Source organism: Oncorhynchus gorbuscha, linkage group LG15 (genome assembly GCF_021184085.1).
Source record: "Oncorhynchus gorbuscha isolate QuinsamMale2020 ecotype Even-year linkage group LG15, OgorEven_v1.0, whole genome shotgun sequence".
NCBI classification, from domain to species: Eukaryota; Metazoa; Chordata; class Actinopteri; order Salmoniformes; family Salmonidae; genus Oncorhynchus; species Oncorhynchus gorbuscha.
In genome coordinates, this window is record NC_060187.1 from 58,213,344 (window position 1) to 58,231,653 (window position 18,310).

Genomic DNA, 18,310 nt, shown 5'->3' on the forward strand with positions numbered 1-18,310 from the left:
ATCAATAAATACATTTCGATAACTTCCAAAATATTTTTTCACAAAGTGCCCAGATTGAGGCACGGTTGCTTCAAAGCAGTTGCTTCAAAGCATCACTGGTTATAATAACAGGTATACATCAAAGTGAAGAATACTCTGTAAACCAATATTCACGAGTGTTTTAATGGTTTTACCACCCTTTATCCAATTCCAATGTTGTATTGCATTTGCCAGCAGGCCATTCATGTTTAGAACAGAATTGAGTAATGCCTCTTTCCTTATTATGGATAATACCTCATAGAGAGAGAGAGAGAGAATCAGGGGGTGCCATCAGAGAAGTAGTTATTAACCCAGCATGGAATAATATGAGCATTCCTTATTTGAGTAGAGTAGAGTAGGTCAGGGTGTGACTGGGGGATAGTCTAGTTTATTCTTTCTATGTGGGGTTCTAGTTTTGTTTTCTATGTTGATGATTTTGTATGATTCCCAATTAGAGGCAGCTGGCAATCCTTGTCTCTAATTCGGGATCATATTTAGGTAGCTTTTTTCCACCTGTGTTTTGTAGGATATTGTTTATGTGTAGTTGCATGTTAGCACTCCATTGTCATCATGTTTCGTTTAGTATTTATTGTTTTGTTGTGTGGTTCATTTATTTCTAATAAAAGATGAACCCAGATCACGCTACATGTTGGTCCGAGTATGCTTCCAACGACCGTGACAAAATCAATCATCAATCTATACACAATACCACATAATGACAAAGTGAAAAAAGTGTTTTTTTAAACATTTTTGGTAAATTTATTAAAAATAAAAAACAGAAATAGCTTATTTACATAAGTATTCAGACTTTTTGCTATGAGACTAGAAATTGAGCTCAGGTGCATCCTGTTCCCATAACTTGATTAGAGTCCACCTGTGGTAAACTCAATTGATTGGACATTATTTGGAAAGGTACACACCTGTCTATAAGGTCCCACAGTTGACAGCACATGTCAGAGAAAAACCAAGCCATGAGGTCGAAAGGAATTGTCCGTAGAGCTCCGAGACAGGATTGTGTCGAGGCACAGATCTAGGGAAGGGTACCCAAGAATGTCTGCAGCATTGAAGGATCCCAAGAACACAGTGGCCTCCATCATTCTTAAATGGAAGAAGTTTGGAACCACCAAGACTCTTCCTAGAGCTGGCCTCCTTGCCAAACTGAGAAATCGGAGGGTCTTGGTCAGTGAAGTCACCAAGAACCCAATGGTCGAGCTCCAGAGTGCCTCTGTGGAGATGGGAGAACCTTCCAGAAGGACAACCATCTCTGCAGCACTCCACCAATCAGACCTTTATGGTAGAGCGGCCAGACGAAAGCCACTTCTCAGTAAAACTCCGCTTGGAGTTTATATGAAAAATCTGCTCCAGGGCGCTCAAGACCTCTGACTTGGGCGAAGGTTAACCTTCCATCAGGACAATGAACCTAAGCACACAGCCAATACAACGCAGGAGTGGCTTCGGGACACGTCTCTGAATGTCCTTGAGTGTCTCAGCCAGAGCCCGGACTTGAACCTGATCGAGCATCTGTGGAGATACCTGATAATGAAAATAGCTGTGCAGCCAACCTGACAAGCTTGAGAGGATCTGCAGATAAGAATGTCTAATGTCTAAAATGTCTAATTAACAGTTTTGCTTTGTCCTTATTGCGTATTGTGTGTAGATTGAGGATTTAAAAAAAATACATTATAGAATGGAGTCAAGGTGTCTGAATACTTTTCGAATGCACCGTATGCAGTGGTGCAATAATGTTAATGTCATGTTTTGTCTTATATTGTCTTGTCATTTTGCTTTTCCCTCTGTTCGTTTTCCCCCTGCTGGTCTTTTTAGGTTCGTTCCCCTTTTTCTCTCTCCCTTCCTCTCTCTCTTCTCTCTATCGTTCCGTTCCTGCTCCCAGCTGTTCCTATTCCCCTAATCAATCATTTAGTCTTCCCACACCTGTTCCCTATCTTTTTCCCTGATTAGAGTCCCTATTTCACCCCTTGTTTTCCGTTTCTGCCCTGTCGGATCCTTGTCTATTGTTCACCGTGCTGTGTCTGTGTATCGCCCTGTCGTGTCGTGTTTCCCTCAGATGCTGCGTGGTGAGCAGGTGTCTGAGTCTGCTACGTTCAAGTGCCTTCCCGAGGCAACCGGCAGTTCATGATCGAGTCTCCAGTCTGTTCTCGTCATTACGAGTGGAATTGTGCTTTATGATTGTATATTTACTTTACTGGATTAAAGACTCTGTTTTCGCCAAGTCGCTTTTGGGTCCTCATTCACCTGCATAACAGAAGGATCCGACCAAAGAATGGACCCAGCGACTACAGACGCTCGTAACACTGCCGTCGAGATCCAAGGAGCCATGCTCGGCAGACACGAGCAGGAATTGTCTGCTGCTCGCCATGCCGTGGAGAACCTGGCCGCTCAGGTTTCCGACCTCTCTGGACAGTTCCAGAGTCTTCGTCTCGTGCCACCTGTTACTTCCTGGCCTGCCGAGCCTCCGGAACCTAGGGTTAATAACCCACCTTGCTACTCCGGGCAGCCCACGGAGTGCCGCTCCTTTCTCACCCAGTGTGATATTGTGTTCTCTCTCCAACCCAACACATACTCTAGAGAGAGAGCTCGGGTTGCTTACGTCATTTCACTCCTTACTGGCCGGGCTCGAGAGTGGGGCACAGCTATCTGGGAGGCAAGGGCTGATTGCTCTAACAATTACCAGAACTTTAAAGAGGAGATGATTCGGGTTTTTGACCGTTCAGTTTTTGGTAGGGAGGCTTCTAGGGCCCTGGCTTCCCTATGCCAAGGTGATCGATCCATAACGGATTACTCTATTGAGTTTCGCACTCTTGCTGCCTCTAGTGAGTGGAACGAGCCGGCGCTGCTCGCTCGTTTTCTGGAGGGACTCCACGCAGTGGTTAAAGATGAGATTCTCTCCCGGGAGGTTCCTTCCAGTGTGGACTCTTTGATTGCTCTCGCCATCCGCATAGAACGACGGGTAGATCTTCGTCACCAGGCTCGTGGAAGAGAGCTCGCGTCAACGGTGTTTCCCTGCTCCGCATCGCAACCATCTCCCACCTCTGGCTCAGAGACTGAGCCCATGCAGCTGGGAGGTATTCGCATCTCGACTAAGGAGAGGGAACGGAGGATCACCAACCGCCTGTGCCTCTATTGCGGATTTGATGGACATTTTGTCAATTCATGTCCAGTAAAAGCCAGAGCTCATCAGTAAGCGGAGGGCTACTGGTGAGCGCTACTACTCAGGTCTCTCCATCTAGATCCTGTACTACTATGTCGGTCCATCTACGCTGGACCGGTTCGGTGCTACATGCAGTGCCTTGATAGACTCTGGGGCTGAGGGTTGTTTCATGGACGAAGCATGGGCTCGGAAACATGACATTCCTTTCAGACAGTTAGACAAGCCTACGCCCATGTTCTTAGATGGTAGTCATCTTCCCAGTATCAGATTTGAGACACTACCTTTAACCCTCACAGTATCTGGTAACCACAGTGAGACTATTTCTTTTTTGATTTTTCGTTCACCTTTTACACCTGTTGTTTTGGGTCATCCCTGGCTAGTATGTCATAATCCTTCTATTAATTGGTCTAGTAATTCTATCCTATCCTGGAACGTTTCTTGTCATGTGAAGTGTTTAATGTCTGCCATCCCTCCCATTTCTTCTGTCCCCACTTCTCAGGAGGAACCTGGCGATTTGACAGGAGTGCCGGAGGAATATCATGATCTGCGCACGGTCTTCAGTCGGTCCCGAGCCAACTCCCTTCCTCCTCACCGGTCGTATGATTGTAGTATTGATCTCCTTCTGGGGACCACTCCTCCTCGGGGTAGACTATACTCTCTGTTGGCTCCCGAACGTAAGGCTCTCGAGGATTATTTGTCTGTGTCTCTTGACGCCGGTACCATAGTGCCTTCTTCCTCTCCGGCCGGGGCGGGGTTTTTTTTTGTTAAGAAAAAGGACGGTACTCTGCGCCCCTGCGTGGATTATCGAGGGCTGAATGACATAACGGTTAAGAATCGTTATCCGCTTCCCCTTATGTCATCAGCCTTCGAGATTCTGCAGGGAGCCAGGTGCTTTACTAAGTTGGACCTTCGTAACGCTTACCATCTCGTGCGCATCAGAGAGGGGGACGAGTGGAAAACGGCGTTTAACACTCCGTTAGGGCATTTTGAGTACCGGGTTCTGCCGTTTGGTCTCGCCAATGCGCCAGCTGTTTTTCAGGCATTAGTTAATGATGTTCTGAGAGACATGCTGAACATCTTTGTTTTTGTCTATCTTGACGATATCCTGATTTTTTCACCGTCACTCGAGATTCATGTTCAGCACGTTCGACGTGTTCTACAGCGCCTTTTAGAGAATTGTCTCTACGTGAAGGCTGAGAAGTGCTCTTTTCATGTCTCCTCCGTTACTTTTCTCGGTTCCGTTATTTCCGCTGAAGGCATTCAGATGGATTCCGCTAAGGTCCAAGCTGTCAGTGATTGGCCCGTTCCAAGGTCACGTGTCGAGTTGCAGCGCTTTCTAGGTTTCGCTAATTTCTATCGGCGTTTCATTCGTAATTTCGGTCAAGTTGCTGCCCCTCTCACAGCTCTTACTTCTGTCAAGACGTGTTTTAAGTGGTCCGGTTCCGCCCAGGGAGCTTTTGATCTTCTAAAAGAACGTTTTACGTCCGCTCCTATCCTCGTTACTCCTGACGTCACTAGACAATTCATTGTCGAGGTTGACGCTTCAGAGGTAGGCGTGGGAGCCATTCTATCCCAGCGCTTCCAGTCTGACGATAAGGTTCATCCTTGCGCTTATTTTTCTCATCGCCTGTCGCCATCTGAACGCAACTATGATGTGGGTAACCGCGAACTGCTCGCCATCCGCTTAGCCCTAGGCGAATGGCGACAGTGGTTGGAGGAGGCGACCGTTCCTTTTGTCGTTTGGACAGACCATAAGAACCTTGAGTACATCCGTTCTGCCAAACGACTTAATGCTCGTCAAGCTCGTTGGGCGTTGTTTTTCGCTCGTTTCGAGTTTGTGATTTCTTACCGTCCGGGTAGCAAGAACACCAAGCCTGATGCCTTATCCCGTCTTTTTAGTTCTTCTGTGGCTTCGACTGATCCCGAGGGGATTCTTCCTTATGGGCGTGTTGTCGGGTTGACAGTCTGGGGAATTGAAAGACAGGTTAAGCAAGCACTCACGCACACTGCGTCGCCGCGCGCTTGTCCTAGTAACCTTCTTTTCGTTCCTGTTTCCACTCGTCTGGCTGTTCTTCAGTGGGCTCACTCTGCCAAGTTAGCTGGTCATCCCGGTGTTCGAGGCACTCTTGCGTCTATTCGCCAGCGCTTTTGGTGGCCGACTCAGGAGCGTGACACGCGCCGTTTCGTGGCTGCTTGTTCGGACTGCGCGCAGACTAAGTCAGGTAACTCTCCTCCTGCCGGTCGTCTCAGACCGCTCCCCATTCCTTCTCGACCATGGTCTCACATCGCCCTAGACTTCATTACCGGTCTGCCTTTGTCTGCGGGGAAGACTGTGATTCTTACGGTTGTCGATAGGTTCTCTAAGGCGGCACATTTCATTCCCCTCGCTAAACTTCCTTCCGCTAAGGAGACGGCACAAATCATCATCGAGAATGTGTTCAGAATTCATGGTCTCCCGTTAGACGCCGTTTCAGACAGAGGCCCGCAATTCACGTCACAGTTTTGGAGGGAGTTCTGTCGTTTGATTGGTGCGTCCGTCAGTCTCTCTTCCGGGTTTCATCCCCAGTCTAACGGTCAAGCAGAGAGGGCCAATCAGACGATTGGTCGCATACTACGCAGCCTTTCTTTCAGAAACCCTGCGTCTTGGGCAGAACAGCTCCCCTGGGCAGAATACGCTCACAACTCGCTTCCTTCGTCTGCTACCGGGTTATCTCCGTTTCAGAGTAGTCTGGGTTACCAGCCTCCTCTGTTCTCATCCCAGCTTGCCGAGTCCAGCGTTCCCTCCGCTCAAGCGTTTGTCCAACGTTGTGAGCGCACCTGGAGGAGGGTGAGGTCTGCACTTTGCCGTTACAGGGCACAGACTGTGAGAGCCGCCAATAAACGTAGGATTAAGAGTCCAAGGTATTGTTGCGGCCAGAGAGTGTGGCTTTCCACTCGCAACCTTCCTCTTACGACAGCTTCTCGTAAGTTGACTCCGCGGTTCATTGGTCCGTTCCGTGTCTCCCAGGTCGTCAATCCTGTCGCTGTGCGACTGCTTCTTCCGCGACATCTTCGTCGCGTCCATCCTGTCTTCCATGTCTCCTGTGTCAAGCCCTTTCTTCGCACCCCCGTTCGTCTTCCCTCCCCCTCCCGTCCTTGTCGAGAGCGCACCTATTTACAAGGTATGTAGGATCATGGACATGCGTTCTCGGGGACGGGGTCACCAATACTTAGTGGATTGGGAGGGTTACGGTCCTGAGGAGAGGAGTTGGGTTCCGTCTCGGGACGTGCTGGACCGTTCACTTATTGATGATTTCCTCCGTTGCCGCCAGGATTCCTCCTCGAGTGCGCCAGGAGGCGCTCGGTGAGTGGGGGGTACTGTCATGTTTTGTCTTATATTGTCTTGTCATTTTGCTTTTCCCTCTGTTCGTTTTCCCCCTGCTGGTCTTTTAGGTTCGTTCCCCTTTTTCTCTCTCCCTTCCTCTCTCTCTTCTCTCTATCGTTCCGTTCCTGCTCCCAGCTGTTCCTATTCCCCTAATCAATCATTTAGTCTTCCCACACCTGTTCCATATCTTTTTCCCTGATTAGAGTCCCTATTTCTCCCCTTGTTTTCCGTTTCTGCCCTGTCGGATCCTTGTCTATTGTTCACTGTGCTGTGTCTGTGTATCGCCCTGTCGTGTCGTGTTTCCCTCAGATGCTGCGTGGTGAGCAGGTGTCTGAGTCTGCTACGTTCAAGTGCCTTCCCGAGGCAACCGGCAGTTCATGATCGAGTCTCCAGTCTGTTCTCGTCATTACGAGTGGAATTGTGCTTTATGATTGTATATTTACTTTACTGGATTAAAGACTCTGTTTTCGCCAAGTCGCTTTTGGGTCCTCATTCACCTGCATAACAGTTAAATGATGTACTGTTTTATCTTTTGTTTTATATGTAATGTACGTTCCTAAATGTGTTTGGACCCCAAGAAGCATTTGCAGCATTTGCTAATGGGGATCTCAAATACAAATGCTCACTAACAGGAATGTAAACAAACTTGTGCACAACATTTGAGATAAATAAGCTTTTTGTGCGTATGGAAAATTCCTAAGATCTTTTATTTCAGCTCATGAAACACGAGACCAACACTTTACATGTTGCGTTTATATTTTTGTTCAGTGTAGTAACAATCGGGTTGGTTGGAAGTGATCAAGATATGTATTTGTAAAGCCTTTATTACAACCAGGATGTTGCACGACAGCCTGGCCACCACTGGAGGGTACAACAGACAGAGCTACTATTGCCAATCTACAGGTCTCCTCAAGGCTACTCGACCCACTCACTGACTCTTGTCTTGTCCATTAAAAAACTTGTGTCTTTCCCTGAACTACTGAGATGGAGTATAAGGTCCCATGATGCCAGTGATGTCTTAAAGGTGTGTGTAGCTCCTGTCAATGTGCAGGGGTATGAGGTAGTTGAGGTAATTGAGGTTATGTACGTGCAGGTAGGGATAAAAGTGACTAAGCAATACGGATAGATAATAAACAGAGTAGCAGCAGTGTATGTGAAGAGTGTGAGAGTGTGAAAGTATGTCTGGGTGAGTGTGTGTGGCAGCAATATTCATGTGTGTGTGTGCTTTGTGTGTGTGAGCTTATGTAGTATGTGTGAGTGTGTATCTGTATTTAATAAGGGTCAAGGCAGTGGCTACTCTTCCTGGGGTCCAACAACATTATTAGCTGTTCAGCAGTCTTACGGCTTGAGGGTAGAAGCTGTTCAGGATACTTTTGGTCCCAGACTTGGTGCTCCGATATCACTTGCCGTGCGGTAGCACAGAGAACAGTCTATGACTTGGGTGGCTGGAGTCTTCTAAATTCCATCTCTATTGTGAATTTCTCTCAGACCCTAATGCTCACAGTTGAATTGTTGTGACACCAGGACACTGCTCTCACAGTTTCAACTGAGAGACATGCTTTGGTTTTCGAGGGAGCCTCACTCATCCATCTGAATGAACCCATGACGATGGACAACAAATACACATTGGGGCGGCAGGGTAGCCTAGTGGTTAGAGTGTTGGACTAGTAACATTGGACTAGTAACCGAAAGTGTTTGTTCTAGCCTGCCTAGAGTGCCACATTGGCTGGGTTTTAATACTATTTTGCTATTGGTCCATTAAGCCAGGCAAGCTCAATCAAGCACAGATATAGTATTTGAACCCAGGTCTGGTCTGTAGAGTGGCGTAGTTGTTGACAAAAGTGGCCTCTCTCCACCGAAAATAAATACAGACTTTAATCTACAATTCATAACTATTCCAAATATTGCATTATTTATTACAATTCACTAATCCTACCCTGAAATCTGCAAATACCACGGTGCATGCCCTTAGGTTCCAAACAACCAACAAAAACAGACATATTTACAGGCAAATTTTCATAATTCAAAAAGAAAAGCCCTGTAAATACACAAGTGAGTCCAATAATGCAAGACTCTAGTGCTGGCATTAATTCAGAAGAACAGTACGCTTTGTAACATAATTAAAAGTGGTCCAGGGGTAGGGAATGCTGCAGGGTGCAATTACTCATAACTGCCAATGTGATAACATGAAAGTCAGGGGATCACTGTATTGTTTAAATTCAAAAACATTTTAAATTAGCAGGGCCCTATTCAGAAGGGTTTCACGCACGTATGCACAGATACAGACACAGACACACACAGACACGAATGCACAAATATGTCATGTTCATGCACACTCATGCTCCCCCCCCCTCAACACACACATAGTACATGCAAACACACATACATGCACACTCAAAGATACAGTCCACGCAAGCACACATCATTGTAGCTATTCCACAACAGTAGTATGTTGAGTTTAAAGTATAAACCCTGTGTGACCTTAAACCACTACATTACAAATGCTGTGTGCTGATTGAAGTATTGTAGTATTAACCCCCTTCTCCAGGGTCAGGTAAGCATATAGTGCCTTCAGAAGGTATTCTTAACCCTTGACTTATTCCACATTTTGTTGTGTTACAGGCTGAATTCAAAATGGATGAAATGTATATTTCTCAACCATCTACATGCAATACTGCTTAATAACAAAGTGAAAACATGTTTTTGAAGGTTTTGCAAATGTATTGAAAATTAAATACAGGAATATCTCATTTACATAAGTATGCAGGCCTAAGTATTCAAACCCGTGAGCCAATACTTTATAGAAGCACATTTGGCAGCGATTACAGCTGTGTGACTTTCTGGGTAAGTCTTTAAGAGCTTTCCACACCTGGATTGTGCGTAATTTTCCCATTCTTCAAAAGATTAGGTCTTGCTATAGATTTTCAAGAAGATTTAAGTCAAAACTATAACTCAACGACATTCACTGTTGTCACGTTCGTTGTAAGGAGGAGACCAAGGTGCAGCGTGGTATACGTACATTCTTCTTTATTTAAGAATGAAGACTGAACAAATTAACAAAGTAACAAAATGAACCGCGAAGCTAATATGAGTAGTGCAGACAGGCAACTAAACATGGAAAATGGCCACCTAAATATAATCCCCAATTAGAGACAACGATAAACAGCTGCCTCTGATTGGGAACCATATCAGGCCATCCTAGACATACAAAAACTAGCATAGTTGCCGGAAGCTCTGGATTGGGTACTGTCACCGGAAGCTCTGGATTGGGGACTGTCGCCGGAAGCTCTGGACTGGTTACTGTCCCCGGAAGCTCTGGACTGCGGAGGCGCACTGGATACCTGGTGCGTAGTGCCGGCAATGGTGGAACCGGGCTGAAGACACTCACATCAGGGCGATTGCGAGGAGGCGGCACAGGACGTACTGGACTCTGGAGGCGCACTGGAAGCCTGGTGCGTGGTGCCGGCACTGGTGGTACCGGGCTGGAGACACACACCTCATGGCGAGTGCGGAGAGGAGGCACAGGACGTACTGGACCGTGAAGGCACACTGGTGATCTGGAACGTAGAGCTGGCTCAATGCGTCCTAGCTGGATGCCCATTCTAGCCCAGCAAATGCGAGAAGCTGGAATAGAGCGTACCGGGCTATGAATAGCACGGTGCCTGACCAGTCACACGCTCCCCACGGTAAGCATGAGGAGTTGGCTCAGGTCTACAACCTGACTCAGCCAATCTCCTTGTGTGCCTCCCCCAATTTTTTTTAATGGGGATGCCTCTCGTGATTGCTTCATTTGTATTTTTCCCCGTAATATCGCTGTTCCGCTGTCGCTGCCTCTATTTCTTCCGAAGGCGACACTCCCCCGCCTGCGCTCCATCCAGAATCTCTTCCCATGTCCATTCTTCCTGAACACACTGCTTGGTTCCCAGAAAACAGAGATATTAAAGGTCAGAGCGTGACAACTGTCTTCTTGTTAAGCAACTCCCGTGTCGATTTGGACTTGTGTTTTAGGTTATTGTCTTGCTGAATGGTGAATTCATCTCCCAGTGTCTGGTGGAAAGCAGACTGAACTAGGTTTTCCTCTAGGATTTTGCCTATGCTTAGCTCCATTAAGTTTCTTATTTATCCTGAAAAATAATCCCCATTACTTCAACGATTGCAAACATCCCCATAACATGATGCAGCCACCACTATATGGAGAGTGGTACTCAGTAATGCGTTGTATCGGATTTGCCCCAAACACAACACTTGGTATTCAGGACAAAAAGTGAATTGTGGTTTACAGAGATGAGGTAGTCATTCAAAAATCATGTTAAAGACTTAGTGCACACAGATATAGTCCATGCAACTTATTGTGTGACTTGTTAAGCAGATTTTTACTCCTGAACTTATATATGCTTGCCAGAACAAAGGGGTTGAATACTTATTGTCAAGACATTTCAGCTATTCATTTTTAATTCATCTGTAAACATTTCAAAAAACATAATTCCACTTTGACATTACGGTGTATTGTGTGGAGGCCAATGACAAAACAAACAAAAAAATATTCAATTCATTTGAAATACAGGCTGTAACACAGCAAAAATATGGAAAAGGTTAAGGGGTGTGAACACTTTCTGAAGCCACCTCTGGAACACCTTATGCACCACACACATCAGAAATACCTCATCCATTTCATGAAAGTAGAAATACAATATGATGTATATTCTGTTTAGTACCGTACTGCTCCAATATCCATCTTCAACCAATCCTCCCCCATCTCTATATTTCTCTTAAAGACAATTGCTGTTCTCCCACACGCATATAGATTCTGACAATAAGGTCATGAGAGACTATATATACACAACCTGTCCAGTCCGAAAATATCCAATTTTGCTAATCCTATCCGGCTTTTATAAAACAGCCATTCTCAATATCCCCCAAACCTCCCTTCCTCCCCCAGTCTTGACACCTGTTTTAGTTTTGAATCCTATTTTTCATTGGTGGAGAGCATTTTAATGGCCCATTTTGATTTGGAAGCCACAAAAGAAAAAAAGTCTGTCTGGGATGGATATTGCATACAATTCATTTCTCATTGTTTGTATTAGACAGGGTCATTTAGGTTAATTGAGTCTTATTTCAAAATCCTGGCTGGGGGCCACGTGTTGAGCCTTTACTGTATATTAAAGGAGTAGGCAGCAGCGAGCATTGCCAGCCTAATGATGGGCAAACACAGTGTAAACAACAACAAAGCCTGGCCTGTTTAACCGCTGGAGCGATATTAGCTGACGTAGCAGCTAACCGGACAGTCGCTGTCATCGACGTGTCTCCCTCTCCCTTTCCGTCACTGACAGACACTGAGTGGGGAATTATAGGAATATAGATAACCTCCCCAAACAAAGCATTAGGTTTTTTGACTGGTGGTGTATTAGCTAGCTAGGCATGTTTATGATACAGTCCAAACGTCTCATAAAACTTCTAGCATAGTATGAACCCCATCGAGATAATCAACACATTATTCTGAAAAATGTGTTCTACTGGTGGCATGTAGAATATGTAATGATCAAAGTGAAAAGTCATTTTTTTAATGTATTTTTTATTTAACCAGGCAAGTCAGTTTCTATTTACAATGACAGCCTCATTAGCTATATGTATTAGCCATTTGCTTTAATGTCGAGCCCTGTCAACACGTATGGATATGAATTATTTGCATTAGCTCCATAACATGCAAACAAGAAACATAAGTGTAGGTAGTGGAGTTGAATTTGACTTCAGCTAAGAGGGATACATAATGCTTCATACATGTAGCAACATTTCTGTACCTGATGTTACTACACGTATACAGGAAACTTCCATTTAAAAGGTTGAAATGTGTCTTTCATCGTAAGTGTTTGGTGGGCGTTGGATTACAAGTATTTAGTTGGCAAAAAAGTGGCACTTCACCGACTGTTGTGGGGATTGCGGAGTGTGCTGCAAGACAATGCTGATGATGATGGAGGTCTTGAGTTCCACATGCTAATTAAGAATGCAAATTAGATTTTATCAGCATAGGTCAAACAGCGCATTACATTTTTTCAAATCGCTCTCTGACAACCCTGAGTGTAGGTCAGGACAACATTTGATCTCTGACCTCTGAAGCACTTTGTTGCAGTCCAGGGTCAAGTACTCCTTGATTAATCTCGACAAGGTCGCCAAACATCCCTCTCAAGTGTCCTTTTCATGCAATTCCACCATAGGTCCTTATGTAGCACACAGGCTGCTATTTTACCAATGACCTGACATTACATTTAATGTAATGTAATCACCTTGAGGAAACCAGTGGTAGAAATACATCATTTGGAAGATGAATCAACGAGTTTGTAGGTCACTGGTGTCAGCTCCTGCACAGCAAACATGGCCTCATCATGTCTTGAAGCTATGCTACTGGTACGTTTGGATATCGTACTGAAATTGGGATTCTCATCTATAACTTGTTGGATTGAAACCCTCGCAGCATTAATTTCCCATCTCCCAGACTGTCTAGATGAATGATCAGGTCAGAGATTGTCTGCCCTCCCGCCACGGCACAACAAATGTCAGGCGCACCACATAGATCTTCAACTTAGTCTCTAGCTCAGAGCCAGAACGGGCCTGAGCCCACAGCATATAGACGTTGTGATCACAGCCAGAATTTTGCCAATTCCTCATAACCTCATCTGCAGATGGCACGTTGCCTTGAATCATACGCGACTAGGCCACGGCCAGAGTTCAATCTGTCAACAGTGAGCAAAGCAGTAGGGCGATATTGCTTTAGTAAAGTTGAAGAGAGTAAATCAACATTTAATTATCTGTCTGCCCACTACAGCGGCAAGGACGTTATGGCAGGATGATGGAGTCGCCACAAACACACAGCGTTGACAGGCTTACAGTATGTGTTAGGGAGGTGAAGTTCAAATATTTGTGGTTCAGCGTGACCATGCGAAACAATGTAGACTATAAGATTATATTTTTGACCAGTACAGACATAGGGTGAGAAATGATTGAAAAGTTCTGGAGGGAGACACTGTGGGCGCTTCCTCAATTATATTTGTTCTATATTCCTCACATCCTCTCTCCTTAACACCTCCTCAACATGCATTGGAAAATAAGTTCTGAGAGGAGGGATCGAGGAGACAAGGCCTTTATCAGAATGTACAGAACGACATAGAAGTAACATGTCTGTCCATAATGCAGTTTACTCGTATATCCCTTAGAAACCAGGGTCCAGCGTCTGTCAACACAAGACTTTAGCCATATCATGAACAGATCCAAACCTCTTGACAAGGTGGCTTGGTGTTGAGTTACGTTTGCTACACTACATTGCCACAGTATGCAAATAAATTACCATATCAATCAGGCTAAACATACTTTTGAATTTGCAGCACATAACTTTTAAAATATTTTTTAACATTTTTGTTTGAATCTCATTTTACATTTCCTTTGGGCCCAAACAATTTCCATGTATGGTCTGGAAAGTAGATTGTTGCATTTGATGAAATCAATCATAAGATTGCGTTTTAAACCACTTCACAACACCATTCAAAGCTTTGTCATCAAAGGAATGGTTTATTTCAAAGGAGACACTCGAAAAACCTGACACCCAATTCATAACCGTATTAGACTGTAGTCTTTCTGAAAGCCGGGTTCCTATTCACCTTTTGTTGTAGGGAGATGTTCGATCTCCAACATTATCTTCTGCCTGGTGGAGATGCCTTTTATAATCTTCTTAAAGAGAGAATGAAAATCAATGAGAACAAATGTTTCACATGATTCATTTTTGCAGCTCAATAGCAGCACAGCAATTTATCAAAATAATTATGAAGAATCTAACACTGTGGATTGCACATCTCATTCTAGCCAATCCCAGGCCTTGGTTATAAGCAGCCACTGAAAGGCGCCTTGGGAGAAGCATTGATCGTGTCTTTCTATTCTGTTACCGTCACTCCGAAACAAAAATGAGCTGATCAATCCAGTCAACTAAGTGCAACACTTGTCGATGTTCCTAGTTTTACAGGGGGAACTTGGTGTTTTCTGAACCATTAGCTATGACTGACTCTCCAGACAAGTCATTGATCGCAAAAGTCTGCTAGCTTGTAAATGCGAAGGCAATCATTTCACCAGGACAGAAGCACACTCAAACTGTCGTCATATCTGAACGTGTGACTTAACAGCTGTCAGGTTGAATTATCTTTTAATTTACTGCTTGGCCGATGTGTAATGATTTTTGGTCATATAAGGTAGTCATATAGGCTGCCCAGTAAAACCACAACAGTAGTGTTCATACAGATTCTGACCAAAACTCCAACCCATCTTTCACATAATAAAACAATACTTACATTATAAACTCCGGATTGTTGATGATATGTATTGGCCAATGAGAGGGTTTGAAGCCACCGGTCTGCCATATTGGCACTACCCAGAAGAAGTAGTCCTCCATAGGAATGCATGGAATTCTACAGTATTTCAATTAAATGTTTCAATGACATAATTCAATGTATTTAATTACTTTTTGTTGTAGTGGGGACAGTAACATTAGAACTTTAAGGAACATTTTAAATGTTTACGTTTAGCTAACATAATATAATTTAAAGGTATGCGTTAAGGTGTCTGTAATAGAATAACAAATAAAAAATGGCAAAACAAATGTATACATTAAGAAAGGTATTTCTATAACTTCCCAAATATTTTTTACGAAAGTGCTTCAAAACAGCTCCCTCTGTCAGTCATCTAGTGTATGAATAAATCATTGGTTATACCAGCTATACATCCAAGTGAAGACTACCAAATAAACTATCGCCAAAATGACTTTGTAAACCAATATTCACTAGTGTTTTAATGTTTTACCACCCTTTTACTTTTTCCAATGTTGTATTATGTTTCCCAGCAGGCCATTCATGTTTAGAACAGAATTGAGTAATGCCCCTTTCCTTATTATGGATAATACCTCATAGAGAGAGAGAGAGAATCAGGGGGTGCCATCAGAGAAGTAGTTATTAACCCAGCATGGAATAATATGAGCATCGGCTGTCATTTAAATTTCCACTCATTATCCCTGTTATATTCAACAAACTATCTGACAATATTTATTTAGCATTATATTCACCTTGTTGTGTTACAGAGAAGGACTTACGGTTGAAGTCGGAAGTTTACATACACCTTGGCCAAATACATTTAAACTCAGTTTCACAATTACTGCCATTTAATCCTAGTAAAAATTACCTGTCTTAGGTCAGTTAGGATCACCACTTTATTTTAAGAATGTGAAATGTCAGAATAATAGTGGAGAGTGATTTATTTCAGCTTTTATTTCTTTCATCACATTCCCAGCAGGTCAGAAGTTTATATACACTCATTTAGTATTTGGTAGCATTGCCTTTAAATTGTTTAACTTGGGTCAAATGTTTCGGGTAGCCTCCCACAAGCTTCCCACAATTTTGGCCCATTCCTCCTGACAGAGCTGGTGTAACTGAGTCAGGTTTGTAGGCCTCCTTGCTCGCACACGCTTATTCAGTTCTGCCCGCACATTTTCTATAGGATTGAGGTCAGGGCTTTGTTATAGCCACTCCAATACCTTGACTTTGTTATCCTTAAGTCATTTTGCCCCAACATTGGAAGTATGCTTGGGGTTATTGTCCATTTGGAAGACCCATTTGCGACCAAGCTTTAACTTCCAGACTGATGTCTGGAGATGATGCCTCAATATATCCACATAATTTTCCCGCCTCATGATGCCATCTATGTTGTGAAGTGCTCCATTCCCTCCTGCAGCAAAGCACCCCCACAACATGATGCTGACACCCCTGTGCTTCACGGTTGGGATGGTGTTCTTCGGCTTGCAAGCCTCACTCTTTTTCCTCCAAACATAACGATGGTCATTATGACCAAACAGTTCTATTTCTGTTTCATCAGACCAGAGGATGTTTCTCCAAAAAGTACAATCTTTGTCCCCATGTGAAGTTGCAAACTGTAGTCTGGCTTTTTTATGGCTGTTTTGGAGCAGTGGCTTCTTCCTTGCTGAGCGGCCTTTCAGGTTGTGTCGATATAGGACTCGTTTTACTGTGGATATAGATACTTTTGTACCTGTTTCCTCCAGCATCTTCACAAGGTCCTTTGCTGTTGTTCAGGGATTGATTTTCACTTTTCACACCAAAGTACGTTCATCTCTAGGAGACAGAACGTGTCTCCTTCCTGAGCGGTATGACGGCTGTGTGGTCCCATGGTGTTTATATTTACCTAATATTGTTTGTACAGATGCATGTGGTACCTTCAGGTGTTTGGAAATTGCTCCCAAGGATGAAGCAGACTTGTGGAGGTTTACAAAAAAAATTCTGAGGACTTGGCTGATTTCTTTGATTTTCCAATGATGTCAAGCAAATAGGCACTGAGTTTGAAGGTAGGCCTTGAAATACATCCACGGGTACATCTCCGATTGACTCAAATTGTGTCAATTAGCCTATCAGAAGCTTCTAAAGCCATGACATCCTTTTATGGACATTTCCAAGCTGTTGAAAGGCACAGGAAACTTCTGACCCACTGGAATTGTTATACAGTTACAGTGCCTTGCGAAAGTATTCGGCCCCCTTGAACTTTGCTGGTTAAAATTGGTTAAAATTGATGGGAAGATGGATAGAGCCAAATACAGGACCATTCTGGAAGAAAAGCTGATGGAGTCTGAAAAAGACCTGAGACTGGGACGGAGATTTGTCTTCCAACAAGACAATGATCCAAAACATAAAGCTAAATCTACAATGGAATGGTTCAAAAATAAACATATTCAGGTGTTAGAATGGCCAAGTCAAAGTCCAGACCTGAATCCAATCGAGAATCTGTGGAAAGAACTGAAAACTGCTGTTCACAAATGCTCTCCATCCAACCTCACTGAGCTCGAGCTGTTTTGCAAGGAAGAATGGGAAAAAAATTTTCGGTCTCTCGATGTGCAAAACTGATAGAGACATACCCCAAGCGACTTACAGCTGTAATCGCAGCAAAAGGTGGTGCTACAAAGTATTAACTTAAGGGGGCTGAATAATTTTGCACGCCCAATTTTTCAGTTTTTGATTTGTTAAAAAAGTTTGAAATATCCAATAAATGTTTTTCCACTTCATGATTGTCTCCCACTTGTTGTTGATTCTTCACCAAAAAATACAGTTTTATATCTTTATGTTTGAAGCCTGAAATGTGGCAAAAGGTCGCAAAGTTCAAGGGGGCCGAATACTTTCGCAAGGCACTGTAATAAGTGAAATAAACTGTCTGTAAACAATTGTTGGAAAAATCATGGGTGTCATTGCACAAGGTAGATGTCCTAACCGACTTGCCAAAACTATAGTTTGTTAACAAGAAATTTGCGGAGTGGTTGAAAAACAAGTTTTAATGACTTCCGACATCAACTGTACATCTTGTCAGGGGAGGAGTGCTGCGTGACTGGGTGATTTGTTATTGCAGACCTGGGTTTACATATTTGAAGTCTTCCAAATACTTTGAGGGTTTGCTTTAGGGTGCCTGGAGTGCCAGGTGAGCGGGCTTTACTCTTTTGAGACTTAAATTGGTTCCATTGCTCCAAGGAAAGCTCAATCAAACTCAGCTCAAATATTTGACATGATTTCAAAGAGTATTTGAACCCAGGTCTAATTATGTGATAGCTTGCGTGTGTCTCATAGCAGCCCATAGCTTCCCATAGCATTCCACCACACCTTGGGTGATGACACACCTGTCTGACCATTGATCATTGTCATCGATCAGATTCATTGATCAGTCTGGGCGATGGT